Genomic DNA, 9,559 nt, shown 5'->3' on the forward strand with positions numbered 1-9,559 from the left:
TAAATCCTCATTACAAATGATGCCCTAGGTGTGGTGTTTATAAGGGAGAGATAGGAATTCCGACACCCATGGGAGGGGGGTGTAAACCACCCTAACTTAGATTCCTCCACTAATAGTGTTGGAAATATGCCCTAGAGGCAATAATAAAAGTATTATTATTATATTTCCTTGTTCATGATAATTGTCTTTTATTCATGCTATAACTGTATTATCCGGAAATCGTAATACACGTGTGAATACATAGACCACAATATGTCCTTAGTGAGCCTCTAGTTGACTAGCTCGTTGTGATCAACAGATAGTCATGGTTTCCTGGCTATGGACATTGGATGTCGTTGATAACGGGATCACATCATTAGGAGAATGATGTGATGGACAAGACCCAATCCTAAGACTAGCACAAAAGATCGTGTAGTTCATTTGCTAGAGCTTTGCCAATGTCAAGTATCTCTTCCTTCGACCATGAGAGCGTGTAACTCCTGGATACCGTAGGAGTGCTTTGGGTGTATCAAACGTCACAACGTAACTGGGTGACTATAAAGGTGCACTACAGGTATCTCCGAAAGTATCTATTATTTTATGTGGATCGAGACTGGGATTTGTCACTCCGTGTAAACGGAGAGGTATCTCTGGGCCCACTCGGTAGGACATCATCATATGCGCAATGTGACCAAGGAGTTGATCACGGGATGATGTGTTACGGAACGAGTAAAGTGACTTGCCGGTAACGAGATTGAACAAGGTATTGGATACCGACGATCGAATCTCGGGCAAGTAACATACCGATAGACAAAGGGAATTGAATACGGGATTGATTAAGTCCTTGACATCGTGGTTCATCCGATGAGATCATCGTGGAACATGTGAGAGCCATCATGGGTATCCAGATCCCGCTGTTGGTTATTGACCGGAGAACGTCTCGGTCATGTCTACATGTCTCCCGAACCCGTAGGGTCTACACACTTAAGGTTCGATGACGCTAGGGTTATAAAGGAAGTTCGTATGTGGTTACCGAATGTTGTTCGGAGTCCCAGATGAGATCCCGGACGTCACGAGGAGTTCCGAAATGGTCCGGAGGTAAAGATTTATATATGGGAAGTCCTATTTTGGCCACCGGAAAATGTTCGGGATTTTTCGGTATTGTACCGGGAAGGTTCTAGAAGGTTCCGGAGTGGGGCCCACATGGACGTGGGTAGTGGGGGCAAGGCCCCACACCCCTGGTCAAGGCGCACCAAGATCCCCCCTTAGAAGGAATAAGATCATATCCCGAAGGGATAAGATCAAGATCCCTAAAAAGGGGGGATAACAATCGGTGGGGAAGGAAATAATGAGATTTCTTTCCTCCCACCTTGGCCAACGCCCCAATGGACTTGGAGGGCAAGAAACCAGCCCCTCCACCCCTATATATAGTGGGGAGGCGCATGGGAGCTATACACGAAGTTCTGGCACAGCCCTACCTCTCTTCCTACTCCTCCTCTCCCATGGTGCTTGGCGAAGGCCTGCTGGATTGCCACGCTCCTCCACCACCACCACGCCGTTGTGCTGCTGTTGGATGGAGTCTTCCTCAACCTCTCCCTCTCTCCTTGCTGGATCAAGGCGTGGGAGACGTCACCGGGCTGTACGTGTGTTGAACGCGGAGGTGCCGTCCGTTCGGCACTAGGATCATCGGTGATTTGAATCACGACGAGTACGACTCCATCAACCCCGTTCACTTGAACGCTTCCGCTTAGCGATCTACAAGGGTATGCAGATGCACTCTCTTCCTACTCGTTACTGGTCTCTCCATAGATAGATCTTGGTGACACGTAGGAAAATTTTGAATTTCTGCTACGTTCCCCAACAGTGGCATCATGAGCTAGGTCTATTGCGTAGATTCTTTGCACGAGTAGAACACAAAGTAGTTGTGGGCGTTGATGTTGTACAATATGCTTACCGTTACTAGTCCAATCTTGTTTCGACGGTATTGTGGGATGAAGCGGCCCGGACCGACCTTACACGTACTCTTACGTGAGACAGGTTCCACCGATTGACATGCACTTGGTGCATAAGGTGGCTAGCGGGTGCCAGTCTCTCCCACTTTAGTCGGAACGGATTCGATGAAAAGGGTCCTTATGAAGGGTAAATAGAAATTGGCATATCACGTTGTGGTTTTGCGTAGGTAAGAAACGTTCTTGCTAGAAACCCATAGCAGCCACGTAAAACATGCAAACAACAATTAGAGGACGTCTAACTTGTTTTTGCAGGGTATGCTATGTGATGTGATATAGCCAAAAGGATGTGATGAATGATATATGTGATGTATGAGATTGCTCATGTTCTTGTAATAGGATTCACGACTTGCATGTCGATGAGTATGACAACCGGCAGGAGCCATAGGAGTTGTCTTTATTTATTGTATGACCTGCGTGTCATTGAAGAACGCCATGTAAACTACTTTACTTTATTACTAAACGCGTTAGTCATAGAAGTAGAAGTAGTCGTTGGCGTGACAACTTCATGAAGACACGATGATGGAGATCATGATGATGGAGATCATGGTGTCATGCCGGTGACAAGATGATCATGGAGCCCCGAAGATGAAGATCAAAGGAGCTATATGATATTGGCCATATCATGTCACTACTCTATTTGATTGCATGTGATGTTTATCATGTTTATGCATCTTGTTTGCTTAGAACGACGGTAGTAAATAAGATGATCCCTTACAACAATTTCAAGAAGTGTTCTCCCCTAACTGTGCACCGTTGCTACAGTTCGTCGCTTCTAAGCACCACGTGATGATCGGGTGTGATGGATTCTTACGTTCACATACAACGGGTGTAAGACAGTTTTACACAGTGAAAACACTTAGGGTTAACTTGACGAGCCTAGCATGTACAGACATGGCCTCGGAACACGGAGACCGAAAGGTCGAGCATGAGTCGTATAGTAGATACGATCAACATGAAGATGTTCACCGATGATGACTAGTCCGTCTCACGTGATGATCGGACACGGCCTAGTTGACTCGGATCATGTAATCACTTAGATGACCAGAGGGATGTCTATCTGAGTGGGAGTTCATAAGATGAACTTAATTATCCTGAACATAGTCAAAAGACCTTTTGCAAATTATGTCGTAGCTCGCGCTTTAGTTCTACTGTTTTAGATATGTTCCTAGAGAAAATATAGTTGAAAGTTGATAGTAGCGATTATGCGAACAGTAGAAAGCTTATGTCCTTAATGCACTGCTCAGTGTGCTGAACCCCAAACGTTGTTTGTGGATGTTTCGAACATCGAACATACACGTTTTGATAACTACGTGATAGTTCAGTTAAATGGTTTAAGTAGAGGCACCAAAGACGTTTTCGAAACATCGCGGAACATATGAGATGTTTCGAGGGCTGAAATTGGGATTTCAGGCTCGTGCTCACGTCAAGAGGTATAAGACCTCCGACGATTCTCTTAGCCTGCAAACTAAGGGAGAAAATCTCAATCGTTGAGCTTGTGCTCAGATTGTCTGAGTGCAACAATCACTTGAATTGAGTGGGAGTTGATCTTCCAAATGAGATAGTGATGTTTCTCCAAAGTCATTTCCATCGAGCTGCTAGAGCTTCGTGATGAACTATAACATATCAGGGATAAATAAGATGATCCTTGAGGTATTCACGATGTTTGACACCGCGAAAGTAGAAATCAAGAAGGAGCATCAATTATTGATGGTTGGTGAAACCACTAGTTTCAAGAAGGGCAAGGGCAAGAAGGGATACTTCATGAAACGGCAAATCAGCTGCTGCTCCAGTGAAGAAACCCAAGGTTGAACCCAAACCCGAGACTAAGTGCTTCTGTAATAAGGGGAACAGTCACTAGAGCAGAATTACCCTAGATACTTGGTAGATGAGAAGGCTGGCAAGGTCGATAGAAGTATATTGGATATACATTATGTTAATGTGTACTTTACTAGTACTCCTAGTAGCACCAGGGTATAAGATACTGGTTCGGTTGCTAAGTGTTAGTAATTCGAAATAAAAGCTACGGCATAAACGGAGACTAGCTAAAGGTGAGCTGACGATATGTGTTGGAAGTGTTTCCAATGTTGATATGATCAAGCATCGCACGCTCCCTCTACCATAGAGATTTGGTGTTTGCGTTGAGCATAGACATGATTGGATTATGTCTATCGCAATACGGTTATTCATTTAAAGAGAATAATGGTTACTCTATTTATTTGAATAATACCTTCAATGGTCTTGCACCTAAAATGAATGGTTCATTGAAATCTCGATCGTAGTGATACACATGTTCATGCCAAAAGATAGTAATGATAGTACCACCTATTTGTGGCACTGCCACGTAAGTCATATCGGTATAAAATGCATGAAGAAGCTCCATGTTGATGGATCTTTGGACTCACTCATTTTTGAAAAGTTTGAGACATGCGAACCATGTCTATTGGTATATATGCATGAAGAAACTCCATGCAAATGGACCGTTTGAACTCACTTGATTTTGAATCACTTGAGATATGCAAATCATACCACATGGGCAAGATGACTGAAAAGCCTCGGTTTCAGTAAGATGGAACAAGATAGCAACTTGTTGGAAGCAACACATTTTGATGTGTGTAGTCCAATGAGTGCTGAGGCATGCAGTGAATATCATTATGTTCTTACTTCACAGATGATTCGAGTAGATGTTGAATATATTTACTTGATGAAACACAAGTCTGAATTATATGGTTCAAGTAATTTCAGAGTAAAGTTGAAGATCATCGTGACAAGAGGATAAAATGTCTATGATAAGATCATAGAGATGAGTATCTGAGTTACGAGTTTTGGCACACAATTAAGACATTGTGGAAATTGTTTCACAATTAATACCGCCTGGAACACCATAGTGTGATGGTGTGTCCGAACATCATAACTGCACCCTATTGGATATGATGCATACCATGATGTCTCTTATCGAATTACCACTATCGTTCATGGGTTAGGCATTAGAGACAACCACATTCACTTTAAATAGGGCACCACGTAATTCCGTTGAGATGACACCGTATGAATTATGGTTTAGAGAAACCTAAGTTGTCGTTTCTTAAAAGTTTGGGGCTACGACGCTTATGTGAAAAAGTTTCAGGCTGATAAGCTAGAACCCAAAGCGGATAAATGCATCTTCATAGGACACCCAAAACAGTTGGGTATACCTCCTGTCTCAGATCCAAAAGCAATAAAGGATTGTTTCTTGAATCAGGTCCTTTCTCGAGGAAAGGTTTCTCTCGAAAGAATTGAGTGGGAGGATGGTGGAGACTTGATGAGGTTATTGAACCATCACTTCAACCAATGTGTAGCAGGGCACAGGAAGTTGTTCCCGTGGCACCTACACCAATTGAAGTGGAAGCTTATGATAGTGATCATGAAACTTCAGATCAAGTCACTCCCAAACCTCGTAGGATGACAAGGATGCGTACTACTTGAGAGTGGTACGTAATCCTGTCTTAGAAGTCATGTTGCTAGACAACAATGAACCTACGAGCTATGGAGAAGCGATGGTGGGCCCGGATTCCGATAAATGGCTTGAGGCCATAAAATTCGAGAGAGGATCCATGTATGAAAACAAAGTATAGACTTTGGCAGAATGGCTCGATGGTCGTAAGGCTAATGAGTACAGATGGATTTCAAAAGGAAGACGGACAATGATGGTAAATGTCACCATTAAGAAAGCTCGACTTGTCGTTAAGATGTTTTCCGACAAGTTCAAGGAGTTGACTACGATGAGATTTTCTCACTCGTAGCGATGCTAAGAGTCTGTTGGAATTATATTAGCGATTACTGCATTATTTATGAAATCTTGCAGATAGGATGTCAAAACATTGTTTCCTCGATGATTTTAATGAGGAAAGGTTGTATGTGATACAACCGGAAGGTTTTGTCAATCCCGAAAGATGCTAATAAGTATGCAAAGCTCCAGCAATCCTTCTAAGGACTGGAGAGCATCTCGGAGTTGGAATGTATGCTTTGATGATGATCAAAAATTTTGGGTTTGTAAAAAGTTTATGAGAAACTTGTATTTCCAAAGAAGTGAGTGGGAGCACTATAGAATTTCTGATGAGTATATGTTGTTGACATATTTTTGATCAGAAATGACGTAGAATTTCTGGAAAGCATATAGGGTTATTTTGAAAGTGTTTTTCAATGGAAAGCCTGGATTAAGCTACTTGAACATTGAGCATCAAGATCTATAAGGATAGATCAAAATGCTTAATAATACTTTCAAATGAGCACATACCTTGACATGATCTTGAAGGTGTTCAAGATGGACCAGTCAAAGAAGGAGTTCTTGCCTGAGTTGTAAGGTACGAAGTTAAGACTTAAAGCTCGACCACGACAGAATAGAGAGAAAGGACGAAGGTCGTCCCCTATGCTTAAGACGTAGGCTCTTCAGTATGCTATGCTGTGTACCGCACCTGAAGTGTGCCTTGCCATGAGTCAGTCAAGGGGTACAAGAGTGATCCAAGAATGGCTCACAGGACAGCGGTCAAAGTTATCCTTAGTAACTAGTGGACTAAGGAATTTTCTCGATTATGGAGGTGGTAAAAGAGTTCGTCGTAAAGGTTACGACGATGCAAGCTTGACACCTATCCGGATAGCTCTGAGTAGAGAGACCGGATACATATAATGGAGCAATAATTTAGAATAGCTCCAAGTAGAATAGTTGTTTGGAATAGCTCCAAATAGAGCGTGGTAGCTGCATCTAGGAGATGACATAGAGATTTGTAAAGCACACACGGGTCTGAAAGGTTCAGACCCGTTGACTAAAACCTCTCTCACAAGCAACATGATCAAACATAAAACTCATTGAGTGTTAATCACATAGTGATGTGAACTAGGCTACTGACTCTAGTAAACTCTTGGGTATTAGTCACATGGCGATGTGACCTGTGAGTGTTAATCACATGGCGATGTGAACTAGATTATTGACTCTAGTGCAAGTGGGAGACTGTTGGAAATATGCCCTAGAGGCAATAATAAAAGTATTATTATTATATTTCCTTGTTCATGATAATTGTCTTTTATTCATGCTATAACTGTATTATCCGGAAATCGTAATACACGTGTGAATACATAGACCACAATATGTCCCTAGTGAGCCTCTAGTTGACTAGCTCGTTGTGATCAACAGATAGTCATGGTTTCCTGGCTATGGACATTGGATGTCGTTGATAACGGGATCACATCATTAGGAGAATGATGTGATGGACAAGACCCAATCCTAAGACTAGCACAAAAGATCGTGTAGTTCATTTGCTAGAGCTTTGGCAATGTCAAGTATCTCTTCCTTCGACCATGAGAGCGTGTAACTCCTGGATACCGTAGGAGTGCTTTGGGTGTATCAAACGTCACAACGTAACTGGGTGACTATAAAGGTGCACTACATGTATCTCCGAAAGTATCTATTGTTTTATGCGGATCGAGACTGGGATTTGTCACTCCGTGTAAACGGAGAGGTATCTCTGGGCCCACTCGGTAGGACATCATCATATGCGCAATGTGACCAAGGAGTTGATCACGGGATGATGTGTTACGGAACGAGTAAAGTGACTTGCCGGTAACGAGATTGAACAAGGTATTGGATACCGACGATCGAATCTCGGGCAAGTAACATACCGATAGACAAAGGGAATTGAATACGGGATTGATTAAGTCCTTGACATCGTGGTTCATCCGATGAGATCATCGTGGAACATGTGAGAGCCATCATGGGTATCCAGATCCCGCTGTTGGTTATTGACCGGAGAACGTCTCGGTCATGTCTACATGTCTCCCGAACCCGTAGGGTCTACACACTTAAGGTTCGATGACGCTAGGGTTATAAAGGAAGTTCGTATGTGGTTACCGAATGTTGTTCGGAGTCCCGGATGAGATCCCGGACGTCACGAGGAGTTCCGGAATGGTCCGGAGGTAAAAAATTATATATGGGAAGTCCTATTTTGGCCACCGGAAAATGTTCGGGATTTTTCGGTATTGTACCGGGAAGGTTCTAGAAGGTTCCGGAGTGGGGCCCACCTGCATGGGGGGACCCACATGGACGTGGGTAGTGGGGGCAAGGCCCCACACCCCTGGTCAAGGCGCACCAAGATCCCCCCTTAGAAGGAATAAGATCATATCCCGAAGGGATAAGATCAAGATCCCTAAAAAGGGGGGATAACAATCGGTGGGGAAGGAAATAATGAGATTTCTTTCCTCCCACCTTGGCCAACGCCCCAATGGACTTGGAGGGCAAGAAACCAGCCCCTCCACCCCTATATATAGTGGGGAGGCGCATGGGAGCTATACACGAAGTTCTGGCACAGCCCTACCTCTCTTCCTACTCCTCCTCTCCCATGGTGCTTGGCGAAGGCCTGCTGGATTGCCACACTCCTCCACCACCACCACGCCGTTGTGCTGCTGTTGGATGGAGTCTTCCTCAACCTCTCCCTCTCTCCTTGCTGGATCAAGGCGTGGGAGACGTCACCGGGCTGTACGTGTGTTGAACACGGAGGTGCCGTCCGTTCGACACTAGGATCATCGGTGATTTGAATCACGACGAGTACGACTCCATCAACCCCATTCACTTGAACGCTTCCGCTTAGCGATCTACAAGGGTATGCAGATGCACTCTCTTCCTACTCGTTACTGGTCTCTCCATAGATAGATCTTGGTGACACGTAGGAAAATTTTGAATTTCTGCTACGTTCCCCAACAAATAGACACTCTAAAAACTGCCTACAGACTGGTAATATCAAAACTACATGAGCCATGTCCAAAAGTGGCATGGCACAACAACTATAGAAAGTTATGGATGAAAAATATGAAGTGACATCTTGTATATTTTGTCTAGATCTTTGTATGTCCTTATTGTGTATTTCAAGTCTTGAAATCTCCGGTTAAAGCTCCATTGTTGTTCCCTGGCCGCCCACCTTCATCTCCCTGCTTCGAATCTAGGCTCTTATATCTTCGACTTATTTTTTGGCTTTATTCTTTATTAATTTTTAGTATGATTTTCCCCTCTTCCTTTATCCCCATCTTTTCTTTCTGCATCATTAGATAACCTTTTTCTTTTGTATGGATATGTATTATTCCGTTCCAATTTCTATCTAAATCTTCCAAAGAAAAATCCCAAATAGATAGGGCCTCATCATTTAAAAGGGAACCACAGAAATAATAGAACCCAATATTTTTTTAGCATAAAGGAAAAAGAATGAAAATACACATCAAACTTGGGCCTAGGTGCACCTGAATTGCCTTTTCAAATAGAAAAAATGGTAAAAAATAGAAATTTTTCACAACAGGCATTGTCTAGTGTAAAGTTTCACGACAAAATGATTTTCGTGGTATTCTGAACGAATATAAACAAAACAAACACTATATTAGGTGCATAAGGCGTCTAATGGAAAATTAGTACTATTTCATTTATATAAGTCACCATGCATGGAATGAGCTTCTAATTCCCTGTGATCATTAATTTTTTTTTTGCATGCTGCTATTTTCATTGGTTGACGCATCAAATAGGATTTGCATGCTGTTTCTAGGAATTAATGACA

Source organism: Triticum dicoccoides, chromosome 1A, assembly GCF_002162155.2.
Source record: "Triticum dicoccoides isolate Atlit2015 ecotype Zavitan chromosome 1A, WEW_v2.0, whole genome shotgun sequence".
NCBI lineage: Eukaryota > Viridiplantae > Streptophyta > Magnoliopsida > Poales > Poaceae > Triticum > Triticum dicoccoides.